Raw genomic sequence first — 15,251 nt, forward strand, 5'->3', positions numbered from 1 at the left:
TCTGGACTTCCTTCCCATTCAGGTCTTCACAGGGACCAAGCGGAGTTCCCTGTGCTGGATGTTTTCATTCGTTATCTATTTTAGTAAATAGTAAAAACATTTATTAAGACCCTCCACTATGTCAGGCATAGCTCTAGTTTCTCGGAGAAGAGGGAAGAGGGTGGAGAATTATTCAGTGTGTCTACACTCACAGAGCTCAAAATCGAATGAGAGATACAGTAATAAAAAGAATACAAGTCAAGTTCAGCTAGTGAAGTCGCTCAGTCGTGTCCGACTCTTCGCGACCCCACGGACTGCAGCCCACCAAGCTCCTCTGTCCATTGGATTTTCCAGGCAATAGTACTGGAGTGGATTGCCATTTCTTTCTCCAGGGGATCTTCCTGACCCAGGAATCAAACCCGGGTCTCCCGCATTGTAGACAGACACTTTGCCGTCTGAGCCACCAGGGTGTCGTAAAAGGCCAGTGTGTGAGGAAAACTCAGGCACATGTCTTTCTATCCAATAATGCTTTTTGAAAAGTTCATGTAATTAGAATTATTTTTTTAATGTATATGGGGGATTCTTTTCTTTTTTTAAAAAATTTATTTTTTAACTGGAGGATAATTGCTTTATAGAATTTTGTTGTTTTCTGTCAAACCTCAACATGAATCAGCCATAGGTATACACATATGGGGGATTCTTAATGAGAAGGAACCTTCTAGCTATTCCTCTTATAACAGAAGCAGACATTTTCTAATTCTTTGACTTCTATAAGTTTGGTGTTTGTGATGATGGATTTTTTTAAACCAGAGAAATCCTTGAAAGGACCGACATCTCTGTATTTCAAGGTTAGGATAGTGTTGGACTCAATCTAATCTAGGGGCTTCCCTGGTGGCTTAGTGGTAAAGAATCCACCTGCCAGTGCAGAAGACACAGATTTGATCCCTGGGTCAGGAAGATCCCCTGGAGAAGGAAATGGCAACCCATTCCAGTATTCTTGCCTGGGAAATTCCATGGACAAGGGAGCCTGGTGGGCTACAGTCCACGGGCTCAGAAAGGATTCAGACATGACTGAGCGACTGAAACAGCAGTCTGATCTGGATCACGATCCCTTGACCATATTGGACAGAGCCTCCTTCTTGCCATTCGCCATTCTGAAAAGCATGGATTTCACTGCATGTGTTCTGGAACTCCCCTTCAACTGTCTAGTATAGAACACTGGTTCTGAGTCAAAACTGAACTTTGTTTCTGGGAAAATTTCCATACTTAGCTTCTGTTCCTGGACAATGTCCACCATGAGGCTTGTCCTGGTTACAAGTTAGAGTTTTCCCCAAGCTTCTAAAACTGGAGTCCAGAAGAAGATTCTTACCTTTTAATGTAGTCATGTGGATTACAAGTCATTGCAGATTTACGTGGATTCTTTGCTAAACGCTGAGGATGCCAGCGTTCTGTCTTCAAAGGATCCCCAGGCTGGTTTGCTGATCACTTATAGATTCAAGCATATCGCTATGTTAAAGCACTTCTCAAACTAGATCTGATTCAACTCTGGGACTGAGAGAACGTTTCATCCTGCCTCTTCTTTCTGTATAAGGCAAACCTGGCTTTACTTATCATATCTTTGAAGCCTGGAACTAACCTCTGAAGTTCCCGTGATGTTTAGACTCAAAATTATCATCAAATAATGACATTCATAATAACAAAGCTGACTGAAGGGACACTCTTGGTCCCCAGAGATGACTTGGGAAGGTCTGCCTGGGAAGCATAAAGCTACAAGATTAAATTCAGTGTTCCTAATATTTAAAATTGCATCAGGAATATTCCATTGGTACATCTTCCCTAAGGATTATTTTATCAGTCACTTGATGAATTCAATGATGAGGTCAGTTGGGGAAAAGAAAAATGATTATTTTCACTGATTTACCTTGAAATCATATTCAAAAAAGGAAATGTCCACATGGAGCATTATTCATGGCTCTTTTCCATATTCTGCAACATCCCATTCTCTCTCTGTTTTATGATTTTATTTATTACCTTGACTGTGCTAGGTCTTCGCTGCTGTGCGGGCTTTTCTCTGGCTGCAACAGCAGGGGCTACTCTCCTGTTGCAGAGCACAGGCTCCAGGGTTCTGGGGTCGGTAGCTGTGACATGTGGTCTCAGTAGTCGTGGCTCCCAGGCTCTAGGACACAGGCTCAACAGTTGTGCACGAGCTTAGCCGCTCTGCGGTGTGTGGGATCTTCCTAGATCAGGCGCTGAACCCTGGTCTCCTGCACTGGCAGGTGGATTCTTTACCACTGAGCCACCGGGGAAGCCCTCCCCTTCTCTCTTTGTTCCTGGGAAATTCATTCCTCCTGACTTTCCTCTCGTATCTTTGATATTTCTTCTTAGTTCAGTTCAGTTCAGTTCAGTGGCTCAGTCGTGTCCGACTCTCTGTGACCCCATGGACTGCAACACACCAGGCCTCCCTGTCCATTACCAACTTCCGGACTTTACTCAAACTCGTGTCCATTGAGTCAGTGATGCCATCCAACCATCTCATCGCCTGTCATCCCCTTCTCCTGCCTTCAATCTTTCCCAGCATCAGGGTCTTTTCCAAGGAGTCAGTTCTTCACATCAGGTGGCCAAAGTATTGGAGTTTCAGCTTCAGCATCAGTCCTTCCAATAAATATTCAGGACTGATTTCCTTTAGGATCGACTGCTTTGCTTTAGGATTCATTTCTTAATCCATATTGCTGGTTTTCCCACTTTCCCTAACTCCCACTCAAGCTGGGTCTTTGTCTCGGTTCCTCTTTTCTGTTTACATTTTTTGGGGATAAGTAATCCAGTTTAGTTGTTTGACTTTAAATACAAACAACAGGTTGATAACGCTGAAATGCGCCATTCCCAGCCCTTGGACAGCACGGAGGCCATCCTAAAGGAAATTAACTCTGAATATTCTTACTCCTTGGAAGGAAAGTTATGACCAACCTAGATAGTATATTGAAAAGCAGAGATATTACTTTGCCAACAAAGGTCTGTCTAGTCAAGGCTATGGTTTTTCCAGTGGTCATGTATGGATGTGAGAGTTGGACTGGGAAGAAAGCTGAGCACTGAAGAATCGATGCTTTTGAACTGTGGTGTTGGAGAAGACTCTTGAGAGTCCCTTGGACTGCAAGGAGATCCAACCAGTCCATTCTGAAGGAGATCAGCCCTGGGTGTTCATTGGAAGGACTGATGCTAAAGCTGAAACTCCAGTACTTTGGCCACCGCATGCGAAGAGTTGACTCACTGGAAAGACCCTGATACTGGGAGGGATTGGGGGCAGGAGGAGAAGGGGACGACAGAGGATGAGATGGCTGGATGGCATCACCAACTCGATGGACATGAGTTTGAGTGAACTCTGGGAGTTGGTGATGGACAGGGAGGCCTGGCGTGCTGTGATTCATGGGGTCGCAAAGAATCGGACACGACTGAGCGACTGAACTGAACTGAACTAATTGACTGGAAGGACTGATGCTGAAGCTGAAGCTCCAATCCTTTGGCCACCTGATGCAAAGAGCTGACACATTTGAAAAGACCCTGCTGCTGGGAAAGATTGAAGGCAGGAGGAGAAGGGGACGACAGAGGATGAGCTGGTTGGATGACCTGGCATCACCGACTCAATGGACATGAGTTTGAGCAAACTCTGGTAGATGGTGAAGGACAGGGAAGCCTGGAGTGCAGCAGTTCATGGGGTCACAAAGAGTCCACACAACCTAGCAACTGAACAACAACAACTCTGTCCCTGAACTAGGGATGAGTATATCCACCATCTGTCAATGACAGATTGATTTTGCCAGCTTGCCTTCTGCGTCTGCAGAGCCTGAGCCCTGTGCTGCTGCGGCTGCTGACCTTCCACACACCATGAAGGGAGGTCAGGGTGGAGAGTGAGGCCCTCTGCTCCGGGAGACTGGTGGAACAGGTCTCTAGACAGTTGCATGTTTTCAGGAACTGATTTTATGATCCTAGTCCTTGCTTCTCCTCATATCTAGGAAAGCACTAAATCCTTTCATGGTGACGTCAGCTCCTCAAGACCAGCAGAAAACCTTTTGTAAAATAAGCACTTGGTTGAACTCCCCCTACACCAAGAGCATATTTATTGACTTTCTCCCACTACCTCTGTGGAGCAGTTTCTCGGCTCTCTGAGGTGCTGTCTCCCAGGCTGCAGTCCTCATTTTCCCCCAAATAAAACTTTACTCCCAACTCTCACGTTGTGCCTCTTTTTGCAGTTGACATGTCTAACACCTCTAATTTGATCCTAATATCTTACATTGTGCTTCCTGGTGGCTCAGCTGGTAAAGAATCCGCCTGCAATGTGGGAGACCTGGGTTCGATCCCTGGGTCAGGAAGATCCCCTGGAGAAGGGAATGGCAACCCACTCCAGTATCTTGCCTGGACAGTTCCATGGACAGAGGAGCCTGCAGGCTACAGTACATGGGGTCAAAAAGAGTTGGACATGACTGAGCAACCAACGGTCTTATATTTAGCATATCAAAACCAGAACTTTTCACCCACCATCTGCTCAGGTGTTATGCATTGAACCATTCAAATCCTGACAGTAGTCTCTCAATATTATTTGTTGACCTTGATGAAACTAACATTTCATTCAATTTCTTGTAAAACATCTGAAGAGATGGTTTTCTTTCAGTGTCCCTTGGAGAAATGAAGGATCATTAAAAAAATTTTTTTTAATTTCATTCATGAAATTACAGAATTATTGTAGAAGGGATTTTAAGAAGTCATGTAGTGATTATCATCTTGGATCCCATATCTCAAAGGGCCTTCAAGATTATTAATGGAGTTTTCAAGTTTTCAATTTCAAAAGCACTCACATGCATCAAACATTTTCTTGGGATAATTTTATGCATGTATTGTTATTAGTGTTACTGCTGCTCTTTGTTTTCGGTTGTTTTGTTACTTGGGGATTGGAGACAATATGCAAGAACGGTTAAAAGACTAAATCTGATTCAGGCACCTTGCATGCTAAGCTGTTTCGGTTGTTCTGACTCTTTGTGACCCCATGGAATGTAGCCCACCAGCTTCTTCTGTCCATGGGATTTCCCAGGCTAGAATACTGCATGGGTTTCCATGCACTCCTCCAGGGGATCTTCCCGACCCGGGGATCAAATCTGAGTCTCTCGTGTTTCTAGCGTCGGCAGGCAGGGTCCTTATCACTAGTGCGCCTGGGAAGCCCGAGCTCGGATGCTGACCCTGGCCAAGCCCCTGACCACGTGTCCTTGGGTAAGTTAACTACACTTTCTGAGCCTTGGCTGCCTCCCTGGTGGCTCAGTGGTAAAGAATCTGCCCGCCACTGCAGGAGATGTGGGTTCGATCCCTGGATCAGGAAGATCCCCTGGAGAAGGGAATGGCAACCCATTCCAGTATTCTGGCCTGGAGAATCCCATGGACAGAGGAGCCTGGAGGGATACAGTCCGTGGGGTCACAGAGAGTCAGACACGACTGGGTGACTAAGAATGGATGCATGCAAGCAACTCTTCATTAGCTCTAAAATGATTATTGTGGGGTTTATGGAGAAAACACTGTAAAATTTGTATACTGCAGAGAATGTTGAGAGCTACAGATTTTATTCAAGCTTACTTCCTAAACAGATGTTCATTCTGAATATGTACTTTTCAGCTTCGTTGAGGTATAATTGGTGATGTTACAATTGCAAAGGAGATCCAACCAGTCCATTCTGAAGGAGATCAGCCCTGGGATTTCTTTGGAGGGAATGATGCTGAAGCTGAAACTGCAGTACTTTGGCCACCTCACGTGAAGAGTTGACTCATTGGAAAGGACTCTCATGATGGGAGGGATTGGGGGCAGGAGGAGAAGGGGACGACAGAGGATGAGATGGCTGGATGGCATCACCGACTCAATGGACTTGAGTCTGGGTGAACTCCGGGAGTTGGTGATGGACAGGGAGGCCTGATGTGCTGCGGTTCATGGGTTCACAAAGAGTTGGACACGACTGAGCGACTGAACTGAACCGAACTGAAAGTGTACAATGTGATTTTTTATACATTAGGAAATGATTACCATGGTCAAGCTAATTAATATATCCCTCACTTCATATGGTTTTTTGTATGTGTGTTAAGAACACTTAATACCTCTTTGCTTAGGAAATTTCAAGTATACAGCGCGTTTTGGTAACTTCAGTCACCGTGTTGTACGTCAGAGCTCTGGAACTTTCTCATCTTATAATGCAGCTTGTGCGCTCTGGCCACCCCGTCCTCTCCGCTCCGTAGCACTTGGTAGCCAGCCTTCTACTCTTTGTTTCCATGGGTTCAACGACTGTTTTAGATTCCACATGTAAGTGTAAACACAAACCATTTGTTTTTCTGTGTCTAGCTTATCTCACTTAACGTAATCCCTTCCAGGTTCATCTATGTTGTCTCAAATGGGAGATTATCATTCTTTATTAGGCTGATTAATATTGCATTTTTTATGTATATGTACATATATATGTGTATACACACACACTGCTGCTGCTGCTAAGTCGCTTCAGCCGTGTCCGACTCTGTGCAACCCCATGGACTGCAGCCTACCAGGCTCCCCCGTCCCTGGGATTCTCCAGGCAAGAGTACTGGAGTGGGGTGCTATTGCCTTCTCCATACACACACACACACATGCATATATATATCTCTATACACTTTTTAGTCCATTCATCCTTCAATAGACATTTGGCTTGATTCCATGTCTCAGATACTCCAAATAATGCTGCCATGAAGACGGGAATGCAGATGTCTCTTTGAGACGCTGATTTCACTTCCTTTGGCTTCTCCCAAGGGGTGGGACTGCTTGATTCCGCTGCGACAGGGTGGTTCTATTTTTAATTGTTCGCAGAGCCTCTGTGCTCTTTTCCGTAGTGGCAGCACCACGTAACTGTATAAGACCTCCCTTTCCCCCACACCTTCGCCAAGACTTGCTATCTTTTGAGTTTGGGATAATAGTCATTCTAACAGGAGTCAGCTGATACCTCACTGTGGTTTTTATTTGCACTTTCTTGATGGATAGTTGCATTGAACATGTTTTTATACACTTTTTGGTCATTTGTGTGTCTTCTTTGGAGAAATGTTTATTTGGGGTTCTGCCCGTTTTAAAATTGGGTTGTTTGTGGAGTTTTTGCTTTTGTGTTGTATGCATTCTTTACATATTTTGGATGTTATCCCATTATCGCATTTATGGTTTGCAAACATCTTCCCTCACTCTTCAGGTTGCTTTTCAGTTTCTTGATTGTTTCCTTTGCTGTGCAGAAACTTTAGCTTGATGTAGTCCTAGTTGTTTATTTTTGCTTTTCTTGTTCATGCTTTTGGTGTCACCATGGAAAAAGTCATCGCCAAGATCGGTATCATGCAGTCTCCCTCTGTGTTCTCTTCCAGGAATTGTATGGTTTCAGGTCTTATGTCTATGTTCTTAACAGATTTTGTGCTGATTTTTGTGTGTGGTGTAAGATGAAGACCCAGTTTCATTTTTTCATGAAAAATGTAAGATATACAATTTTCCTCATACTGTTTGTTGGAGACTGTCCTTTCTCCACTGTGTGTTCTTGGGGCCTCTGTTGAAAGTTGTTGGCTGTATATGTGCGTTTATTTCTAGGCTTTCTACCTGTTCAGTTGGTCAGTGTGTCTGTTTTTGTGCCAACACCAATACTATTTAAATTACTGTAGCTTTGTATATAATTAAAAATCAGGAAGTGTGCTCCCTCTGGTTTTGTTCTTATTACTCATTGCTTTTGCTCTGGAGTCTTTTGTGGTTCCTTCCATTCGAATTCTAGGATAGATTTTTCTACTTCTGTGGAAAATGCCATCGGAATCTTGATAGGAATTGCATGACTCTGTAGATAATTTCGAGTATCATGGACGTTTTGAAAGTATTAATTCTTTCAATCCATGCACATGGGTTGCCATTTCATTTATTTGCGTCATCTTCAGCTTCTTTCATCAGTGTTCAAACTGATGATTTTCCATGCACGTGTCTTTTACCTTCTCCTTTAGGTTTACTCTTAAGCATTTTATTCTTTTTGCTGCTATTAGAAATGGGATTATGTTCTTAATTCCCTTTTCAGATAGTTTTTGCTAGGGTATAGAAATGCAGCTTATTTTTGTATATTGTATTCTGCAACTTTGCCGAGTTTTCCTATGGATTCTCTGGGTATTTTTGTGGAGTCTTTGGAGTTTTCTATGTCATATAAAATCATGCCATCCACAGAGATAATTTTGTTTTTCTGACTTGGATAGCCTCTATTTCTTTTTCTTACCTAACTTCTCTGGCTAGAAGTTCTAGTATTTTCTTGACTAGAAGTAGTGGATTTGTGTTCAAAGATGCCTAAAAATTATTTGATATATTTCAGCAGAGGTTCTTTATAAAAGCTCTGAATAAAATACAAATAGAAATAAACCGTTTGAATATACTGTAATTTTCAGTAATTCTGTAAGCATTTATTGAGTACTTATGCTGTGCCAGGAACTTGCAGTACACTGGTGAGCAAGACCGAGAGCACTTCTGTCTTTGTGCTTGTATTGGTGAGTGCGTTCTGTGATGTAAGGGCTTCCTTGGTGGCTCAGTCAGTAAAGAATCCACTTGCAATTCAGGAGACCTGGGTTCGATCCCCGTCAAGAAGATCCCCTGGGGGAGGGCATGGCAACACACTCCAGTATTCTTGCCTGGAGAATCCCATGGACAGAGGAGCCTGGTGGGCTACAGTCCATGGGGTCACAAAGAGTTGGGCAAGACTTAGCGACTAAACCACCATAGGCACTTTTCTGGCTACTTCACATGTATCACTTAATATTCACAATTAGCTTGATGAAGGAGGCAATACTATTAACCTCATTTTTCAGTTAAAGAAATTGAGGGCCAAGATATTGAGTAACTCACCCAAGGTCACACAATCAAGGAATGGCCCCCAAATTCAAACCTGTGCTCCCCCACTCTAAAGCAGGAATCAGAGACCTTCCTGGCAGTCCAGTGGTTAAGTTCTGCCTTGCAAGGCAGGAGACACCACTTTGATTCCTGGTCTGGGAGCTGAGATCCCACATGGCGTGGAGCAACAAGCCCGTGCACTGCGACAAAAGATCCTGCATGATGTACAATGAAGGTCCCACGTGCCGCAGCCAAGGCTCAGTGCAGCCAGGTTGTAATAAATAAGTAAATATTCTTAACAGTTCATAGCGCAGGTATCAGCAAACTACAGCCTACAGGCCCCATCTGCAGGCTGCTTAGTTTTGTAAATCATGTTTACTGGAACACAGCCACACTTACTCATTTCTCTATTGCCTGTGGCTGCTTTTGTGTTACAACAGCAAAGATGAGCAATTGCGACAGAGACTGTGTGGCCCCTAAAGCCCCAAAATATATATCCTCTAGGACTTTACAGAAAACATTTGGTGGTCCCTGTTGCAGACCTTAATTCTCCATCGTGCACTGACTCTTCATGTTAAAAGACTGTTAAACTCTCACAGAAGGCATCATTTTAAATGGTGGACAAGCAAACCAGGTTCATAAAATATCAGGTGCTAGAAAGGACACCCACTGTTACAATGATTATTCAAGGCATGGCAGAGGTTCTAAATAATGCATTAAGACGAGAAAATAAAATAGTTGGCCTCGATGATATGATTTTACACCTTGAAAAGATTAAATCTTCATTTTACATTAAAACTATTAAAATGGATTTTTCTTCAGTGTGGCTGCGTTGCCACGTTGTGTTAAGTTCTGCTGTGCAGAGAAGTGAACCAGCCTCACGCGCATATACCCCTTCCCATCCACACGCATATACCCCTTCCCCTCGGACTTCCTTCCCATCCACGGCATATACCCCTTCCCCTCGGACTTCCTTCCCATCCACACGCATATACCCCTTCCCCTCGGACTTCCTTCCCATCCACGGCATATACCCCTTCCCCTCGGACCTCCTTCCCATCCGGGTCGCCGCAGGGCATTGAGCAGAGGTCCCTGTGCTCTGCAGAAGGTTCTCATTAGTTGTCTCCTTTATACGCAGGACCGACAGTGTGTGTGCGTGCTGGTCCCGGTCTCCCAGCTGTATCCCCCTCTTTGGTATCCATACGCTTGTTCTCTACATCTACGTCTCTATTTCTGCTTTGCAAATAGGGTCATCTATACTATTCTGGATTCCACATATATGAATTAATCTGTGATATTTATTTTTCTGACTTACTTCACTCCGCATGATACTCTCTAGGTCCATCCATGTCTCTACAAACGACCCAATTTCATTCTTTTTCATGGCAGAGTAATATTCCACTGTATATATGTACCACATCTTCTTTATCCATTCCTCTGTTGATAGACATTGAGGTTGCTTCCATGTCCCAGCTGTTGGAACCCTGCTGTGGTGAGCATTGGGGTGCATGTATCTTTTGTGGTTTTCTCTGGGTCTATGCCCAGGAGTGGGATTGTTGGGTCATATGGTATAGAACATAACAATAATCTTGCATCGGCATGTTTTAACTTCTGTGTTTCAGGACTCTGTTTAACAATCATTTGCATAGAAAGGTCATCCTCTACTCCCTTAGCTAAAGTTGCCCCCTCCAACCCCCATTCCTGTGCTTTATTTTTCACTTATCATCACCTCAATTCATTTACTTTCTAATTTGCCGTCCGTTCTTTCTCACTAGGTTGTAAGCTTCCTCAAGCCTAGGACTTGTCTGTCTTGTTTGCCACTGTTTCCACTCGCTACCTCAGTGTCAGGAGCGCATCGCGGTACTCAGTACAGAGACGTGAGATGACCTTTGGCGCGATTCCTGTGAAAGAAGAGCTGACACAGTTGACTCCAGGGTCTAGCGTCCCTCAGGAGACTCCGGCAGTTCTTCTCTCTGGTCCCCAGTTGATAAGTCACGTTTCCCAAGCTCTCAGGGCAAGAAACGCTTAAAGATCCCACTGCTAACTAAGCCTCCTGAAGATTTTCAACAAGCCTGAGGTAAGGTTTGGCTTTTGTTTGGGAAAAAGCCTCTTTGATGATGGGTTCCCTCCAGCCCATGGGGTCACAAAGGGTCAGACACGACTGAGCAACAAAGACTTTCACTTTCTTTTCTTTTTTCTTATTATGTTTTAAGGTTAGACAATTAAATGTACCACGAATTTATAGAAAACAGGCAAAGTTCCTCACTTCTCCTCACAGCACGTTTATAACTACTGACGGGCTCTTAAGGGCTTCCCAGCTGGTGCTGGTTGTAAAGAACCAGCCTGCCAATACAGGAGACATAAGAGGCGTGGGTTCGATCCCTGAGTCAGGAAGATCCCCTGGAGAAGGAGACAGCAACTCACTCCGGTATTCTCGTCTGGGAAATCCCAGGGACAGAGCCGCCTGGTGGGCTACAAGTCCATGGGGTTGCAAAGAGTCAGACACGACCGAGCGACTAACAATGACAACAAATTGGCTCTCGAGCCTTTGGTCTGGTTACAAAGATGTTTCACACTGCGTGTGTGTGCTGGGTAGAGGGTTCAGCCTTCTTTGCTTATTTTTTAAAATATTTTATTTTATTAAAAATTATTAACTTTTTGGCCACACCGGGTCTTCGCTGGTGCTCTCAGGTGTGCTCTGGTTGCGGTGAGCGGGGCTGGCTGCTCTCTAGCTGTGGCCCAGGGTCTTCTCATGGGCTCTGAAGTGTGCGAGCTTCAGCAGCTGCAGCCCGTGGGCCCTAGAGCCCCGAAGTCGTTGGGGTGCACAGGCTTAGTTGCCCTGTGGCACGTGGGATCTTCCTGGACCAGGTGCAGAACCCGTGTCCCCTGGCTTGGCTGGAAGACTCTTAACCACTGGACCACGAGGGGGTCTTTCTTAGCTTATTTTTCAGCTGACTTACCTCTATTCACGCTTTCCACCTGTCATCGTTTCTTGATTCTTTTCCTAGTGAAGGCGTTTTAAGGCATTGAGTTCATACACCACGTGATTTAATGATTCTTGAACAATTAGAGGATTTTGTTCCCTGTGGGTGGCACGATTTGCTTCTTTCTTTTAGGTACAGAAATACTAGTACTAGAAATAGCTTTATATGAATATCTTTTCCGTTCCTTTGACTTGCTTCTTTAGAGTTAATTCCCAGCAGTAGAAAGATTAAGAGCCTATTTTTTTAGTGTAGTCATCTTTATTATAGTTCATGAATAATTAGAAGCAGACATGGATTTCTTTATTAATTCACCTAGACTCTGGTGAGCGTCTGCTTTCCATGTGTTAGAAAATTCACTGCTGACTTGAGAATGGTGGACAGGCCAGTGTCTTCGCGTCATCATGACAGATTCGCATCTCATAGGAAACCTGAAGGGGTCTCTGGGCTACCCAGATCACCTATGCCATCGTAACAGACACGTCTACCCTCAAGTGTCCTCTGGAATTCCTTACACCTCTCCCTGGTGGTCCGGTGGAAAAGAATCTGCCAATGCGGGAGATGTGGGTTCGCGCCCTGGTCCGAGGAGATCTCACCTGCTGCGGAGCAACCAAGGCCGTGGGCCGCGGCTACCGCGGCTGCGGTCTAGAGCCTGGGAGCGACAGCTGCTGAAGCCGAACGCCCTGGAGCCGCTGCTGCATGACCAGAGGGCACGGGGCGCAGCCGGGCCTCTCGACTCGGGAGAAGCAGAAGCGCGCGGAGCAACCGAGACCCGGCACAGCCAGGAGTAAATACAGAAGCGAGCAAGCGAATAAGTAAAGCTTAAGATAGATGTTCAGTTGGCACCCGGGCAACAGAACATTCTATTACTCTGCTGGTTTTTAAGGTACAGTTCCAGGGTTAAATGTTGCGCCCGAACAATATTTTCAAATCGTCCAAAAGTAGTGTATTCCTTTACCGAATCAAATAAAGGACCCCAAAGCATTGTGTTAACCACAGGAACGATTTGCTGCGTTCCGTCTACGGGAGACAGTGCGCCTAAGCACGTAAAGCATCGTGTGAACCGCAAAGACGGTGGGTGAGGCTCCTCTTCTCTCCCCGAATCAAGTTATTTGGAACCCCAAGCACAGGCAGGACGGGAGTCTTTCCCGAAAAAGCTTCAATTTTTTAAAAAAAAGTTTTCCAAACAGGAGATAATGCACTGTCTCCTATAGATGGAATATAGCAAATCAGTGCCGGGAGCCGGCATATTGCATATTGAGGGCAGCACTTTTCGGGATCTGGAATAGCTCAACTGGAATTCTATCACTGCCGGGAGCCAGTGTGAGGAACCCCGCCCATGACAAAGGTCATGAGGAAGGAGGCTCGGCATACGCAAAGGCGGATCGAGCTTCAGGAGTCCCCCTGGAAATTCTCGAGCATCTACCCCCAAAACCAGAGTCTGCCTACTTTCTGCTTTGTGCTCTCACCTATACCTCTGACTTTACGGGGGGCTGTCCCCCACTACCTCTCTGAAAAAAGAGTTAGCTTACAGCTCCAGTTAATAATTCCTGGGTGTGACAGTGTTTAACCTACAAACTCCTTTGGAAGTCCTCTAGCCTGCCTGAATAGGTTTTTCTGGCCACATGTGATTGTTCAGAGCCTCCCAACTGTGAGAGGCAGGAGATGTTCTAAACTGTCTAAATACAGATTCCTTTGAGCAGTTAAAAGATTGATTAGAAATTGTATTGGTGAAGGGATTTTCACTTGTTGGGCCAATGTTTGCTGCTAAGTTTCCATATCCCTTACCTGCTGTGTCCCTGGCAGTGTATTGATTAATATAATTGGTGTAAGTAGTAGCTTTAATGTTTGTAACCTGGGACCCTTGAGTTAATTCTTTTTCTTGTTATAGTTCACCACACCTTTGCGCTGTAGGAATGCAACTTTATCTAATGCTTTTGGAGGGTGGCTCCTGACCAATCACCTTTAGAGAAAAATAAGTTTTCTGAAGAAAAGGTCTTAAAATGTTAACAGGCCTCCGGGCCAGAAGATGATGCAAATCACCTAAGCTTTTGCATATGATAAGTCTGCAGGAAGAAAGCCTGGCTTGCTGCCTGACTCTACCCCTTCCCCCATTATCCTCTATGCATAACTTAAGGTATAAAAACTACTTTGGAAAATAAAGTGCGGGCCTTGTTTACCGAAACTTGGTCTCACCATGTCGTTCTTTCTCTTACCTTCTGGCTGAATTATTCAGCCTCTTTTCTACACTGAATTTCCTCACTGAGCTATCCTTATTTCAGCCTCTTTTCTCCACTGAATTTCCTCACTGAGCTATCCTCATTTTATTACTCTTAATATCCTTAATTAACGTTTAATTAAGCAGTTGTTTCCTGATCTTCGCCTACGCCGTCTCTCCTTCGAATACCCTGGATCAGCCGGGGCTGGTCCCCGGCAAATCAGTATTCTGCCCCAAATCCAAAAAAATCTGCAAGGGAAACAAACACGGGGACGTGACGGCAAGCCGACACGGAGCGGTGTAAGTGTGCGCAGCATGGGGACGAGACGGCAAGTGGACACGGAGCGGTGTAAGTGTGCGCAGCATGCAGACGAGACGGCAGGCCGACACGGAGCGGTGCAAGCGTGCGCAGCCGGCAGTTTCTTGGCCACGGCTGGAGCCTGTGCTTCGGTTTTCTTGTCTGTAAAATGAAGACAATAATGGTTCCTACCTCACAAGTTTATTATCAGGAGTAAACTCATTAATTGGCATATAGTGCCTGGAATCGTCCCTGACACCCAGTAAATGTTAGTTTCTATTATTTTTAAAGCAGTGAGCACCCAGCAACACTTCATACACGTTAGCTAGTATTTTATTTTTATTTTTCCAGTTTCCCCTGCTGTGACTCAAGATACTTGGCTTTGTTGCTTTGGCTTAATTATTTTTTAAAAATTGAATTGCCAAAAAACCAGCATTGCATTTACTATATGCAAATCACATGTGAGTACGTGTGTAAAGACAAACAGAATACAGACGCTGCCTCAGAGACACTGGCAGTGTGTTGTGTAGCCGGGGAGACAGACCCACACACAAGTAACTCAAGTAAGTAGTGTAGAATGAAAGGAATGTGTTGAGTATGTATCGAGTGAGAAAGAGCCCATTTCAAGCTTCCCAATCAGCATTTCCCTCCGAGGGGCCTGGTGCTTCTAGCCAGGATGGCTTTGGATCAGATGTGGCGGTAAGAGCTGACGCACAGGGACTGATCTGCTGTGGGCATTCTGGGAAAGCGGGCTGGCTGGGAAAGCAAACTTCCTTCAACTCCATTCCAGGGGTGATTGATGATGCTATCTGAATGACGGACTAACTGTGCGTTCAGGAATGACACGTTTATTGTTGAAAATAAAGTCATCAGTTGTGACTAGACATATATTTTC

The 15,251-nt window shown here is 44.8% G+C and overlaps 1 long non-coding RNA gene across 1 annotated transcript in view; it reads left to right on the top strand.

Moving 5' to 3' along the window:
• The window catches only part of LOC147358886 (uncharacterized), a 51,566-nt gene extending 37,541 nt beyond the window's left edge, over positions 1–14,025 (top strand). The window contains exons 5-6 of the long non-coding RNA XR_015142447.1: positions 10,635–10,936; positions 12,267–14,025. This is a non-coding gene — a long non-coding RNA (uncharacterized LOC147358886). The remainder of the gene's footprint in view (positions 1–10,634; positions 10,937–12,266) is intronic.
• The last annotated feature ends 1,226 nt before the right edge of the window (positions 14,026–15,251 follow it).

The sequence above is a fragment of the Bos grunniens genome, chromosome 15, assembly GCF_055505025.1.
Source record: "Bos grunniens cultivar Pamir isolate PY7600 chromosome 15, Bosgru_T2T1.0, whole genome shotgun sequence".
NCBI classification, from domain to species: domain Eukaryota; kingdom Metazoa; phylum Chordata; class Mammalia; order Artiodactyla; family Bovidae; genus Bos; species Bos grunniens.